At 40.2% G+C, this 16,616-nt stretch overlaps 2 pseudogenes; one reads left to right on the forward strand and one right to left on the reverse strand.

The window, feature by feature from the left end:
* Positions 1 to 888: 888 nt before the first annotated feature.
* LOC114617973 lies at positions 889 to 1,480 on the reverse strand (annotated as a pseudogene).
* Positions 1,481 to 8,789: 7,309 nt separating this feature from the next.
* Positions 8,790 to 9,369, forward strand: LOC114619514 (annotated as a pseudogene).
* Positions 9,370 to 16,616: the final 7,247 nt, after the last annotated feature.

The following is a 16,616-nucleotide window of genomic DNA, read 5'->3' on the forward strand; positions in this document are numbered from 1 at the left end:
ATCTTGGTCTGTCGCTTTGCAACTTTCCTAACATATATATACAGATATAGATACCAACCATCTTTACCTGATTCACTCTGTCAATATGACTTCAATAAAGCCAGTGCAACTACAAAAGAATACAGATACAGGCTTACATTTGAGTACGGAATCAGTTGTATTTATCTATAAATACCCATATATGCACACGCACACACACACACACACACACACACCTCCTATAAGCACTCCCTCCATTTCTTACCTAAATATGCTTCTGAAAATTCAGTAAAACTCAAAATGAATATCAAAATTACAGGAAAGCCAAATTAAACTCAAATTCAGATGACTTAAACTAAATTCTTTCCACACATAAGAGCACTTACTAGTGTAAATAGTAATAAATAATTTTGACAGTGCACATAAGAGCACAAAACTGTTATCATTAGTCATTGACCTAGTGGGGATGCTAATGGATATGATTGGAAGGGGCTTACTGCAAGCCATCTTTATAGCATGATAAATTCTTCCTTAGTGCAAACATTTATACAAATGGATTATAATATATTTGGTATTAATGTTTCTTACATTAGAACAAACCTATTTACATAAGACTGAGACTGTACTTCATTTCTATTATATCCACATTAGACTATAAATTCTTTTTTTTAAGGAGGCTCCTGGGAACTTTATTACGTTTGTAACATTTATAAAAACACAGATTTTCAGAAGTTGGGCTTTGCTGTAACCTCAGAGCTGAGAAACCACCTCTAGGCTTTCAACTGACTCACAACCTCAAACCAAGCCCCAAACACTTCTACATGACCCAGAGATTCTCTCAGTACTTTAATGCTGTGAACATCTAGCCGAGACAACTGCACATCCGTCGTTCCCGCATGGCACCCTGTATTACAGCAAGCCCAGGTTATAGTCTGCCATCATGTGGCTTGCCCATCAGTTCACTTTGTGTTGGATCTTTTAAAATATCCTCAAAACCAATGGTCTCATTGTTGCCCCTCAAAATATCCAGTGAGAGGTTTGAGCTCAGAAGAAATGGAGGACACTGAACCTGTTGAACTGCCTTGAACTCCATCTGTAACTTCAGGGGAGCAAAGAGAACCTGAATGTTCCTCAGGGTGAAAAAGTACATCTTGTCCTGGTTGAGCTGGAATTTTTTCTGATAATTCAAGAGGGTGACTGGGCAAAAGTTCATTTTTTTCACACAAGAAAACCCTTTCCGGGCCGGGCGGTGGTGGCGCACGCCTTTAATCCCAGCCACTTGGGACGCAGAGGCAGGCGGATTTCTGAGTTCAAGGCCAGCCTGGTCTACAGAGTGAGTTCCAGGACAGCCAGGGCTCCACAGAGAAACCCTGTCTCGAAAAACCAAAAAAAAAAAAAACCCTTTCCGGAGAAGATCATGACTCTCAAAAGGCCCACTGGCTGAGAGCTCCATAACTGGAATCCTGTCCTTCAGCTGTGACCCAAGGCCTCTGGAGTTCATCTTGGAAACAGCTCTGCAAAAACCTCTGAACATGCTATCGATTATAAATTCTTAAAGCAACATGGTGTGTGGCATTGCAAGTCAGGGCACTGAATGACAAGGTGTTCTAATTCCTCATCTGTACAAAATGGCTGCTTTTTATTGTTCCAATTTCCTCACATATATTAATACCATCTTTTCTAGTTAATATGGTTAATGAAAAAGATAAAAATGAAATCAAATATGTGAAGATAAATTTCTACAAAGCATAAGGCAATGCAATAGGCAGAATTGCATTATGGTCTCCAGCCCCTGACTGGGAATTTTAATTTCTCCTGAAGTCAGCTTACAAGTCAACTGAAAGGAAATGTCTGGACTCTAGTGTTTTGAATCTTGGTTGGCAAAATAATAATAATAATAATAATAATAACAATAATAATCATCCTTAGCTGCTGAATAACCAAATTACCACAAACTTAGCAACATAAAACACTACATATTTCTAAGAACCCTGAACTCATACATGTTTTACGATGTGAGGTTTGTTGTATTTGGCTATTCAACAGTTCTCACCCATTTGTCAACCACACATATAAACATGCTGGAGTTGGAAGATCTGGGATTGAAGCCTGCAGTTTACGGGCTCTACCCCTGGGCACATCATTTCATCTCTCTTATTCTTGATTCTGCTCACTTGTAGGACAAGGATAACAATCTGTATTTCACAGGATTGCTATGGGGATGGGGCTGATGTGAAAACATGTCGCTGAAAAAAAAACCTCAGTGCATCTCAGGGAGTTCAGGGAGTCAGAATTCTATTAGAGGGATAGAGGAGTGCATCAGCAATTTCTAAACAGAATTGGGGTCAATGTGGTAGAAAGCCACCGATGATATTCTGGAAACAACGAAAGAAACAATTTGATCAAACTGAGATTTAAGGACTAGTCTTCCATTCAGTTCAGTGGTAATTCTTTACTTGCAGTTTAAAGTGCCGCTACTCAAACTCAGAGAGCTTTTAAAAAATACCAATTGCTGGGCAGGAGAAATGGCTCAGAGGTACAAGCACATACCACTCTTGCAGAGGACTCAAGTTGGTTCTCAGTATCCACACTGGATCACAATCACCTGTAATTCCATCTCCAAGGGTTATCATACTTTCTTCTGTATTCTGTGGGCATTTGTGCTCATATGTACACTCAGAGAGAGACAGATAGATATACACATAATTTAAAAATAAATCTTAAAAATAAATTGGTAAATAAATAAGATGTCAATTGTGCTACATTCAGCCAAGAGACTAGGATTTAATTCACCTGCATTGAGGCTTGGTCACAAAACATCCTCTGAAAAACATAGTATGTGAAAAAACTCCCAAGGTATTGTACAGGAGAGAGGTTCCCTAATTTCCCTTTAAGTTCTTTGTAGCCTCTTTGGATGACCTAGAAAGTCAACTAATACTAAACCTGACTAATAAGAGAAAAGCTTTAAAATGTTAGTAATTATGCATGTGATGTAGAGATTATCCTGAGACGTAAATTCCAACATGATGTGTTTATACTTCTTAGGCAAAGAACAATAAATCTGTGAAGTAACATGACAGTTTGAAACACAGATGAAGGTAGTAAGTTCTGAGGATACAACTCAAGAACTATGGTGAGGTAACAGACATCAGTGGAAGATAAAACATACCTCAGGAAATTTCTCTATTCAAATTCACTGCAGCTTTAATGACCAGTGTCTGGTGAAGAAGACCATCTCTCTCAAAATAATCATATCTTGATTTGTATAGAAAAACACAAGCTAAATGGCCCTTTTTGAAGCTATTCTTCCTGAGGTTATTTCTTCTTGAAATAACCCATATGCTAATTTGGCATTTCTTAACTGCATCCATCAGAAAACTACAAAATTCCTACCTTACAATAGCTAAGAAGGTGTGTATTAGGAAAACGTGGTACCCAATTTTAAAGAGGAGTCAGATCATCTTGGATCTCGCAAGATTAAGAGTTTGGAATGAGAAAGAAGAGAGAGCAAGGGAGGGATGGAGGGAAAGAGAAGGAGGGAAGGAAGGAGGAAAGGAAGGGAGAGAGGAAAGGAGGGAAGGAAGGAGAATAGAGTGATCTATGAATGGGGCAGATTGATTCTAAAATATATTAAAATAGTAAAACCCAAAATATTTTGGTACCTAACAATGTCAAAAATGGAAGATAGGACTCATAAGTCTAACTATGGCAGTGGAATATCCAGATTGACCCTAGACTATACTGGGACACAGACGTATCTACATACAGCTAATAAATTAATGCAGCCAAGCATAGGTTTCCTGGGGACCTATGTTAAGAAATGTGATTTGCAGACTTTGATATGAACTTGGAGTTCATATCTGGCCAATGAGGAACCTATTGGCCTTGAAAAGTCAGGTGTTCACCCTTAATTCACTAAAGAGAAACACATCTGACACTTAATATAGGGAAAATAGATCCTTTAAAAGAAATCCTAGTGGCTTAATAATAAACAGCTTACCAGTTTCTTTCTCATTTCTATCACAATATAGCATGAACTTTGGAGTGGAGTGGGGAGGAACACAGTAGTGTGTGACTATAATCCCAGTACCCAGGAATGGAATCTAGGAGGAGTGAATCTTCAAGGCCATCTGGGTAGTATCCTGTCTTTAAAATAAATGAACATTGTGAAAAACTGAATGTTTCAGACAAAAGTAAAGAAAAGTGAGAAAAAGCACTTTATGGTTTATAATAGCTGCTCCTCACAGCTACAGTGAGCCATGAACTCTGGAATTTCACAGTAAGCCAGATCTGACCTGAAGGGATGGAGCATTCTTCAATCCATTTTTTTAAAATCTAACCAAGAAATAACAAACAACCACCAGCAAACCGAATGAAAAAAATGCCTGGTTCTTTTCAACACACACACATACTTAAATCCCTTACTTGCCACTTTCCAAAGTGAAAGAAATCTACAAAGCCTGGATCGTAGAAAATTTTCTTGTTTTTAATTAAATCCCACTTTTAAAAAGGTCAGATATATAATTTCCAGTAAATATGAAAACACCAAAAACATATATGTATCGCAAGTAGATTTCATGTAATTATTACTTTTTTCCCACTTGCCATAAAATTTTTTTAATGAAGCCTTCTGAAAGAGAGGAGGAGAAATGCAATCAATATAATTTTGTAACAAGGAGCTGGAGAGATGGCTCAACCATTAATAATATTTGCTGCTGCACTTGTAGAGGACCTGAGTTCAGCTCCTAGAACCCACACGGCCACTTACAACCCATCTGTAGATGCAGTTCCACGTATTCTGGCTCCCTCCTCTGGCCATTATGGGTACTGCATAAGCATACTGGCAAAACACACGTAAAATAAAATAAATAAGTCTCTTTGAAAAAAGGTTAATAATAAATAACATCCTCTTTCATCTGGACTCTAGGATTCTAATTTGAAAATTAGTTTTAAAAGTTTCATTTTCAAAACAACATTGCATTTTCATAAGCACACGCATATACAGTTAGTGCATATTTAGCTAGGAAACTGCATTCTGTAGTAATTTCAGTATAAAGAGGCTTTGCCATACAAGTTTTAAATGAATAAATGATGAACTTACACCAAACTTGATTATACATAATCCTGAACTGTCTGGTGTTTAACTAATGGATGATCATTATTGTCAGCCATTCACTCGTACTCTTGAAGAATTCATTTCCTATAAGAAGTTCTGAACTCAAAAATACTAAAGAAAAACTAGGAGAATTTGTATTCTCAGGATTTTAGGCACTATCTAACGACACAATGAAGGTTATTTTCATGTTAAATGGTACTTTATACAAACTTCATAAGCTAAGTCCTTCTAGAACAAGAGGCTAGTCTTCTACAAATGAGAGCAAAAATCCATTGTCCCATCAACATAAACCTGACAAATTTAAAGTCATGGCCAATCTTTCTATTTTTTGTAACAACTGAGATATGATTTGGAGGTGGGTTTTATTTGTTTTTTGTGTGTTTGTTTTCTGGGTTGTTGTTGTTTGCTTTGAGACAGTGTGTCACTGTGTAGGCCTGGCTGTCTTGGAGCTCACTCTGTAGACCAGGCTGGCCTCAAACCCAGAGATTCACCTGTTTATGCCTTGTGAGTACTGAGAATAAAGGCATGTGCCTGGCAAGAAAAGTTATTTTTATTAGGTAAAAATAAGAACTTTGTTACATCCTACAATACAAAAATATCCCTAGTAAGTTTTCTAAACATTATTTACCTTCATTCATCTGAACCTTTGGCTGTTAGCTTTTGTTTGTTCAGAATCTTTGTGTTGGTTTTTATTCATTCAGAATTCATATTTGTTTGACCTAAATACCAGTGAAGCAAACATCACTGCTTTCTTGGAGGAAGATTTATTAAGCAAATAAACAATCAGTAATGCATATAGCACTTTCCAATTTAGAAGTAATTCTTCCTGCACATCTAATTTTATCTTTACAATCACTCTATGAAATAGACATTATTGTCCTTATTAAGCAGACAAGGAAACCAGAGCTCAAAAAGCTCAGGTCACTTTCTCAAAGTTATACAGATTGAGTAGCAAATGAAGGTAGTTCATTCTATTTTACTGTTACGAACAACAGAAGGATTTAGTATCTATCGGCCAATGGTACATAACACATGCTATCTTAACTATTCTATATGCATTATATTTAATTTACATAATCAGCCTGTGCATTTATCATTCTCATTTCATAGATGAAAATATTTTGCCTCACATAGCTAAAGCACCTTGTGGAAGACCACACAGCTAATAAATAATGTTGGAGTAAATTTAAGCTAAGAAAACAAACTATATTTTAGAATTTTAGAACATTAAGTTATGCAAACAAATATTTATCAAGAGGCTTGTATGTCCTGCTATAGAGATGCTTGGACTGCCATGTTTATTACTGCTCTTTTCACAACAGCAAGAAAAAATGGAATTAGATGTAGATCAACAGATAAATGCAAAATGAGTATGTGATACCTAGATTTTATATATATAATGAAATTTTATTCAGCTGTAAAGAAAAGTGAGTTATGAAATTTACAAGAAAATAAATAGAACTAAAAAATATTATGCTGAGGCACCCTAGTTTCAGAAAGACAAAAACCACGTATTTTCTCTCACATGTGGAGCCTAGGTTATAATTTTTTCCTTTTATCAAAAATAGATTTTTTGCCGGGCGGTGGTGGTGCACACCTTTAATCCCAGCACTTGGGAGGCAGAGGCAGGCGGATTTCTGAGTTCGAGGCCACCCTGGTCTACAGAGTGAGTTCCAGGACAGCCAGGGCTGCAGAGAGAAACCCTGTCTCGAAGAAAAAACAAAAGCAAAAAAAATAGATTTTTTTTTCACATACGTACCCTGATAACCCTTCTCTCTACTCCTCTCCATTCCTCCCATCTCTCCTCCCACCAAGATACACCCCCTTTCTGACTCTCATTGGAAAACAAACAAACAGGCTTCTAATGGGTGGAAATAAAATAAGATCTAAAATAAAACAAAAATTAACTCATTGAAGTCAAATCAAACAAACAAATAGAAGGGAAAGAGCCAAAGAGAAGGCATAGAAACAGCCCCATTCGTTCACACACTTGGGAATCCCATAAAAACACTAAACTGGAAGCACAAATATATTTCCAGGCCCTGTGTGTGCTGCCTCAGGCTGTGAGTTCATATGAGCTTTGATCATGTTGATTCAGAGGGCCTTGTTCTCTTGCTGTCCTGAATCCCCTCTGGCTCTTACATTCTTTCTGTCTCCACTCTGAGGCCTGAGGGGAGGAGTTGAGTAGAGACATCCTATTTAGGACTGAGTCTTCCAATCTCTCTCACTTTCTGTATAATGTTTGGCTGTGGGTCTCATCATTTGTTCCCATCTGTTTCAGGAAGACTAGCTTCTAATGTTACGTATGTATATCTATGTGGGGTGAGTATGTGGAGAAGTCAAGGAATAGAAAGGGACATGACAGTGAAAAGCGGGTATTTAAGGGATGGATGGGGAAGGTACTGTGACTTTAAAGTAAAAAGAGGAATAGTGCAAGTGGAAGGATTCAAGGGGGTGGGGTAAGGGGGAGGGAAGAATCCACTGAAACCAAATATGGATGAAAATGCCCTAAGGAAACCTGTTCCTTCACATACTGATTAAATAATAAATGATTTTTTTTAAAAAAATTGAGAGCATTGTAGTTGAAATGTTATTGATTGTCAAAGTAACCATGAGCAACAAATAAATTTTAATCACATTTTTAGATTTCGCTATTGTAGATTTTGAGATTTTATGAAGATGGGAAATATATCTAAACTTGTTATTGGTGGTGGTGGTGGTGATGGCGGCGGCGGCAGCGGCGGATGCTGCTGCTGCTGCTGCTGCTGCTGTTGCTTTTTGAGACAGAGTCTCTCTACACATCCCTGGCTTTCCTGAAATTCACTGTGTAGACCAGAGATTTAGCTGTCTCTGCCTCTCAAACTCTGGGATTAAAGGTGTGCCTACCATAGCCAGCCTCCAAATGTATATCATGAGAATGGTATTGTTGCAGTTGATTCAGTTTGCTTTTCGTTATAACTTTTATATGGAAATTTTAAAGTGCATAGGCAAGAAGGTGTGAGCTTTTGTATGTAATCAAGAGGTAGCAAAAGTTGTCAATGCTATAGCTGATTCTCTTCTCCAATATTTATACACATGTGGGGAGAGAGACAGAATGAGAGAGGCAGAGATACAGAGACAGAGGAAGAAAGAGAGAGAGAGCGCTACAGATCTGTGCTTTAAAATTCTCAACTAGAGGCCAGTGAGATGGCTCACTAAGTAAATATAAGTGTAAGGACTTGAGATGGAATCCCCAAAACCTATATTTAAAAGTATCTGTAGAGGCTCCCACCAACAGCTAATGGTGGTGCAGAGACCCACAACCAAACATTAGGTGCAGAGAGAGCCCGAATTGGAAATCTCCATCAGGTCCTTTTCCTTGGAGCTCCAGGAAACCCCTGGGAGAGCAGGAGGAAGAATTGTAGGAGTAAGAGGGGATGGAGCACCACACCAAGAGAATTTGGCCCATGGACATCAACTAAGCAGGGTTCATAGGGGCTCACAGAGACTGAAGTGGCACTCCCAGAGTCTGCAGGGGTCCGCACCAGGTCCTCTGCATTATATTGGGGTTGTTAGCTTGGTGCTCTTGTAGGACTCCTAACAGTGGGCTTCTCTCTGACTCTTTTGCTGCTCTTGAGATCTGTGATGGTTTAGTATATGCTCTGCCCAGGGAGTGGCACTATGAGAAGGTGTGGACAAGGCCTTGTTGGAGTAGATGTGGCCTTGTTGGAGGTGTGTTACTGTTGGGGTGAGCTTTAAGACCCTCATCTTAGGGCGGTGGGTCTGGGAGCAGGAGAAGACGGCGGTCTCCACAGGAGTTAAAGTTCCTCGTAATTTTCGCTTGATGGAAGAACTTGAAGAAGGACAAAAAGGAGTAGGTGATGGTATGGTTAGCTGGGGCCTTGAAGATGATGAAGACATGACACTTACAAGGTGGACAGGCATGATTATTGGGCCACCAAGGACAAACTATGAAAACAGAATATATAGCCTGAAAGTAGAATGTGGATCTAAATATCCAGAAGCTCCTCCATCAGTTAGATTTGTAACAAAAATTAATATGAATGGAATCAATAATTCCAGTGGAATGGTGGATGCACGGAGCATAGCAGTATTAGCAAAATGGCAAAATTCCTATAGCATTAAAGTTGTACTTCAAGAGCTAAGACATCTTATGATGTCCAAAGAAAATATGAAGCTTCCACAGCCACCAGAAGGACAGACGTACAACAACTAATTTTAGTGGCTCTCAAACTTGTCTTAATTCAACAACTCATGTTATTGTCTTGATTAAATATCACCATGCAAAATACCCACACATTAAGTAAAAGAATTGCAGCTGGTAAACATGACCTGGACAGTTGTAAGAATATATTTAATATATGTACACCTATTATGTTCTCAGGTAACAAGAGAAGTGCTGCACAATTTTTTTTTCGTCCTCTTAAAGCACTGTCGTTTAAACATGAACCTGAAGTACTCAAAGTGGAATTCAGGTTTTCAAGACAGGAGCATGTTTAAAAAACTGTCAGATGGCTATGGAAACCTTTGTTTTTCTGAAAAGTAAAGTCTCAAGATAGAAGAACAGAAATGGCATGTTTTATCCATCATATTTAGAGCTGCAGTTGGAATTGTTTAAAGTAGCAGAATGACTAGTCACCAATTGTGTTAATTCTTGAAGCAGTGTGGGTACTGACTACTACTAGTATCTAAAATAGGTTCAGGATTGTTTTGATACCTGTATTTATAATAAAAAGATGTTTGGGGTCTTGAATTTCTGTTACAAGCTGTTCCCGTTTGTTACATGTAACAGACATAATTTGTTTACAGTCTTTGTTAAATAAAACATGCTTAGAAGTTTAAAAAAAAAAAAAGAATCCTCATCTTAGCTGCCTGGAAGCCAGTATTCTGGTAGCAGCCTTCAGATGAAGATATAGAACTCTCAGCTCCTCCTGCACCATGCCTGCCTGGATGCTGCCATGCTCCTGCCTTGATGATAATGGACTGAACCTCTGAACCTGTAAGCCAGCCCCAATTAAATGTTGACCCTTGTAAGAGTTGCCTTGGTCATGGTGTCTGTTCACAGTGGTCAAACCCTAAAATAGGATCCTTATCCTCCTACTGGGTTGCCTCCTCACCTGGCTTTGACCTGAGGGCATGTGCCTAGTCTTTTTGTATCTTGTTATGGAGCCTTCAGTTGATAACCCTGGGAAGCCTGTTCTTTTCTCAAGGGAAAAGAGGAGGAGTAGATCTGGGGGAGAGGGAGTGTGAGGGCAGGACTTGGAGGAGTGGAGGGAGGGCAAAGTTGAAGGCTTCTGGTGTCTGGGAACTACTTTTAGGAAGTGGTCACTGGGAGTTTAACCATGCTCCCATGAGTATATAGGCAAGATAAATTAGACTTGATGTATTTTTTTTCTTCTTTTTGTGTGGGAGGGCACAAAAGTGGGGGACCTTGGAGGACTGGGAAGTGAGTGTGATCAGGGTACATTGTGTGAAATTCCCAAATAATCAATAAAAATATTACGTTGTTAAAAATAATGAAAACCAGGAATAATAAACAGGACCCACCTATTTGATTTTTTAAGAGAATTAAATAAAATACTTCAGCATTTTTTTTTAAAAAAAGTGTCTGTAGTCCTAGTCCTTAGAGTAAAAGACAGAGACAAGAACCAATGCTTGCTTGGATAAAACAACTAAGAGACTCTGTCTCAAACAAGATGGTGGCTGACCTCCAGCCTCCCCACAGGCACAATGAAATACATGCTCCCACACTCACACACCAAAACATTCACACACCAAAATATACATCTTGCCTAAGCAAACAGAATTCGAATCTATGCTGCTAGGATGATACACAGAGCTATACAACTAGGCAATGAAAATAACTCCTATTAAGTATCCCCACTCACAGCATTGGAAAAACCACAGGCACCACCTTATATGGGACATGAGACCCAGCTTGATTCCCTCAGGCAATGGTTAGTAACAATTTGGCTAGAACCTGAGACTATGATTTCCTTGAGTCTTGCTTTCAAATAAAGGCCTACAGAAACATAAAGGAGAGCAATTAGATGAAGAAGTGATCAAGCAGAATCCCCTGGGTGTCACTACGTACTAGGGCACATATAGAAGGCAGTAAGAAATGTCTCTCTCGGGCTGGAGAGATGGCTCACAACCAAAAATATAAATATAAGAAATGTCTTTCTCTTCCCCGTCCCCCATTCCCTTCACCAAAGGAGGAAAATGGACAGCCTAGGTCTCAGCTTGCCCTTCACCCTTACATTACATGGGAAAAAAACAAAACGTGGTTTTCCATTGTAAACTCCCAGACCTGAGCTAGACTTCAGATAGGAAAGCCTTCAAGCTGCCAAAGTTACCTACTATGCTCATGGAAGGATGTAAGAGACCAGATACAGGAGTCACAAAGACATGCTGCTCAGATCCCACTAGGAAGAACAACGTCCACTCACCTTTGGGACAACATGGAGTTTTCAGTTCATTTAAGGTCTGCCTCAGTTGCAAAGAACTGCCTCAACTGAGCTCATGCCCCACCTAGGGTAGTCAGAATCCACTGACCCGACAAAGACTTACCCAAGACAGTTCTGATGAACAGGTCTTGCTGCACAGCCTGTTTGCTAAGCCGGTCAAGCTTCTTTCTCGGCTTGATCCCGCTTCCTCTCCTTTTGGTTCTCTGGTGTTGAGTTCCTAGATACCAACTGCTGTCTCAGCACCTGCTTCCTGACAAACCCACTTGTAGGCACAGATAAGGCCTGTTCAGTGACAGAACCGAGTATGCTGGGAACAGAAAAAGGCACGTGATTTCAGCTTGGATGGTCCCCAAGTGGCAGAAGTTTGATTTACTCTGGCCATAATACACTCACACCGAGAACAACATAGCATTGTTCAGTATCCTGAGAGCGAGGGAAAAACCTAATAGCAAAAGGGCAAGGCAGCAAGGGAGATCATGTCCTTGGGAAGAAGTAGCCATCAATGTAACGGACTACTTAAATGAATTACAACACACCGCTGTACTACAATAATCCATAGCTTTTTAAAAGGAAGAGATAAAGGTGCATTTACTACATGAGAGAATGTCCAAAATATGTTGTCTGAATTTTATAAAGAAAATTTGGGGCTGGATTGTATTTGACATGACCCCCTTTTGTAAAGTTAACACAATATAATGGCATTTTAAATAAATTTGAATTCTAATAATATGAAATATTATGATATTTTCAACCTGGCTTATATACTGGTGACTACTGCAAGTCTCCCTAAATTCAAATACCACCATGTAGCTTGAAACCTGGGCAGCCAAGTGAATCATAAGCTATGTTTATGCTCTTGCCACATGGTGGCACCACTTCAGCTGATAGACAGGAATTCTGGCCTTCCTTTGTCAAGACTGGTCTGGAATTGGGCAAATTTTTACTTATGTGGAGCCCTCGGGGATACACTTCTCACATGAAACGCAGTTGTCATGAATACTGACAAGCAGACTCTCTGGGGAACAAAAGTACCAAAGTTAACTGTGATTATTTCTGGAGAGTTCACAGAAAGATGTCTATAGACTATTTCATTCTTATGATTTATAATTTTAATTTTCTGCTTTTATTTTCAGTAAGAAAAATTTACAAAACAAAATTACTTCTGATCACACACACATACACACACACACACACACACACACACACACACACACACACAAAATGCCTTCTTTGAATTATTGGTAAAACCCCAAGGTGCTTTAAATGCCAAAGAGATGACAGAGAAGACAGAGAGCACACACTAGTTAGTGGGGTAAGGGCATGACATCCTCTGGTCATGCATCTTGGAGTACTCCGAACATAAAAGAGCCAAAGCCAGAAGAATGTGAGTGTCACAGCACCCTGACCCTAACAAAGTCTCTACTGCATCCAAGGGGTTTGTCTTCTCCAGGCCTCCTGTGCTTAGCACTCTCAAGCTCAGCAGGCAACCAGAAAACAGACACCCTCATCCTGACTGCTCTTGTGAGGCTGGACCTTCCATCAGTCTCAGGTAGGCAAAAATTTGGGGAGAAACAGGACCATTGGAATTGATGAGAAGCCCCAGTGAAGCTCGGAAGCTCCATGCCACATTGGCCCCATATGGATGAGGCTGCCCGAAAGGCTAACAGCAGCTGCTATTGGTTGTTTTACAACAACACATTAACAAAGCTAAGCATAAGAGTATACTGAAAAACTAATTAGGTAGTTGGATGAGGATTTACAGGGCTAGAGGTGTGGCTCAGTGGTAGAGCATCATGCAAGCAAGATTCTAGGATGGACCTCCATCTCCAGCACTAAAGAAAGAAGGAGGACAAGGAGGAGGAGAGAAAGAAATTACACATAAGAAATCACATTTCATAGCCGGGCAGTGGTGGCGCACGCCTTTAATCCCAGCACTTGGGAGGCAGAGGCGAGTGGATCTCTGTGAGTTTGAGGCCGGCCTGATCTACAAAGCAAGTTCCAGAACAGTTAGGGCTACACAGAGAAACCCTGTCTTAGAAAAAAAGAATAGAAAAAGGAATCACATTTCATTCCATAGTTTATTTCCTATTTCCTATATTTAAAGAAAATGGGTGACATCTTCTGCTTGTTAACTAGCTGCTAATCAACTACCATAACAAGCCCTAGAATATATTCATCTCATAAGGACTGATTGAATGTGCAATGACAGATTTCAAATACATATGTAGTAGCTTCCAGTTTGCCACTGCTCTACTTCCACATATATTTAAACTATCAAGATAAAATGCTTTTGGATGTCTTAAAGACATAATTTTGGTGAAGAGAGGGTGGTATGTCTTCTTTGCTCAATAGCATTCTCCTTTGCTCAATAGCATTGCAAATTATGTTCATATTTAGATTTTTAAATGTCAGCTTACACTATCAATCCAGTGGAGAGGTTATGCATATGCAGGCATGTGTGTACATCCGGACTGAGGAGCATGTGTGTGGCAAGCATATGGAAAACAGGATAACTGTGTCAGTCCTCAGGGGCCCTGCATCTTTTGTTTGTGATGGCGGCTCTCACTGGCCTGGAACTTTATCAAGTAGGTCAGTCTAGCTGGCCCACAGGTTTCCATGGCTCTCCACCTGTCTGTGTCTCGCATCTCATCCCTGGGATTTCAGGTATGCATCACTATACCCAGCTCTTTACAAGAGATTCTGAGGATGTGCATTCAGATCCCCACACTTGCAAGACTTCAAAGCAAACACTTTACTGCCTAAGGTATCACCAACTCTGATTCGGTTTTGATTTGGTTTGGTTTCCTTTGCTTTGTTATTTTTGTTTATTTGTTTTGTTTGTATTTAAGACAGTCTCACCCTGAAGCTTAAAGTCAGCCTGGAACTCCACATGTAGTCCAGTTTGGCCTCAAATACTTGATGATTTTCTTGTCATAACATCCCAGTTCCAGGGAGTAAAGGCAGCCACCACTGTACCTGCTTTAAGGTACAATTTGTTTTTCACTGCTACATCATCATTTTCCTCTGAGTCCACTGTGAATGTGCATGTCTTTTCTGCATTTGCTTGTCTATGAACTTCATCAATTCAATTCTGGTGTGGAAACACTGTAAAAGATTAAAGAATGTGGTTTTTGTCTGTTCCAGATACAGGTCAGAAGGTCTGAAAAAATATTATCTAACCGAGCCCCTCCTGTACAATAACTGACTATGTAACATAACTACATTTCTTTTTGACCTTGAAAATATGTGGGCCCCTCAAACATTCCTGAATTTGAAATTTTTCTGTTTGCAGGAACTGACATTTGTCGAGCCATAGCCCAAGTTTTTGATTTTGTCAATTTTCTCCTCTTAGTGAAAAATTAAAATTTCTTCATTTTCAATTATAATAAGCAAAAAGAAAACCTCCAACAATACATTTCAGAAAGAAAGAAAGAAAGAAAGAAAGAAAGAAAGAAAGAAAGAAAGAAAGAAAGAAGGGAATGTAATCATGATCCCTTATTTCCAAAATTGCTTTATCATTCTAGGCTGTCAGGATTCTTTTGTTTTCTTCCAATTTTAGTCTACTTAGCACAATTTTTAATAACTGGGAGAAATGATAATATAATTACTTGGATATTAAAACAAAAATGTTCAAAATATAGGAAAACTAAGTGTAGTTAGAGTCATAATGTTAGTTTCTTGAGTTCTTTATATATTTTGAATATTAGCCCTGTATCGGATGTGGGGTTAGTGAAGATTTTTTTTCCCAATCTGTATGTTGCTGATTTGTCCTATTAACTATGTCCTTTGCCTTACAGAAGCTTTCCACTTTCATGAGGTCCCATTTAACAATTCTTGATCTTAGAGCCTGAGCCACTGGCTTTCTGTTTAGGAAATCCCCCTTCACTACCCCCCCCCATCTTGTGCCTATGAGTTCGTGGCTCTTTCCCACCTTCTCTTCTATTAGATTCAGTGTATCTGGTTTTATGTTGAGGTCCTTGATCCACTTGGACTTGAGCTTTGTGCAGGGTGACAAATATGGATCTATTTTCAAGGGGAGGGGTAGGAAAAGTGGGAAACATAGTCAGATATGGACAGGGAGACAGGAGAGAAGCCCTGAGGGCCAGCAGAATGAATGGAAACAGGCAATCTTGGGGGTTGAGAGGTGGGGGGACCCTCTAGAAAGTACCAGAGACTTGGGAGATGAGAAACTCTCAGTACTCAAAGGGAGTGACCTTAGATGAAATGCCTACAATCGTGAGAGGGAACTCATAGAGTCTACCTCCAGCAGAAAGACAGGGCATCAAGTAGAGGGACGGGGTTGCCATCCCACAGTCAAAAACACTGACCAAGATTTGTTCCTTTCTAAAAGACCTGCAGGAACAAAAATGGAGAGAAGGCTGAGGGGAAAGGTGGTCCAGTGACCCGCCCAACTTAGGATCCAGCTCAAGGGGAGGCTTCAAGGCCTGACACTATTACTGATGCTATGTTGTACTTACAGACAGGAGCCTAGCATGGCTGCCCTCTGAGAGGCCCAACATGCGGCTTAGACAGATGTGGATACTTACATCTAACCACTGGTCTGAAGTCAGGGACCTCTGTGGTTGAATTAGAGAAAGGCTAGAAAAAGTTGAGAAGGAAGGCGACCCCATAAAAAGACCAGCAGTCTCAACTAACCTTGACCCCTGTAGGTCCAAGAGCCATGTCAGCTCTGCCACAGGGCTCAGGGAGGGGGGAGGCGGGAGGCGGGAGGTGGGAGGTGAGAGTTTTGACTGTGCTTACCCCACACCGGCTCCAGGCGGGATACCACTCAGGGGAGTGGGGAAGCACATTCTGAGGTCCCGGAGCCGGCTTGGGGATCCCCGGACCTGCCAAGAGGTCAATGCCTTCTGGTTCTCAGGCGCTTGGGCAGCCAGGCACCACTGGAAGCTGTGGAAGAGCTGAAAACAGAGTGGGGGCCCACAGCTGGATCAGGCTCAGGGCTGAAGGGAAAAGGGGGAGCGAGCTCCAGCTGAGTACCGCGGGGCTTCTCTGTGGGCTTGTCTGTGGGCGTCTGGCTTGGCTTAGTAGTTGTG

The sequence above is a fragment of the Grammomys surdaster genome, unplaced genomic scaffold (genome assembly GCF_004785775.1).
Source record: "Grammomys surdaster isolate TR1022 unplaced genomic scaffold, NIH_TR_1.0 60, whole genome shotgun sequence".
Taxonomy (NCBI): domain Eukaryota; kingdom Metazoa; phylum Chordata; class Mammalia; order Rodentia; family Muridae; genus Grammomys; species Grammomys surdaster.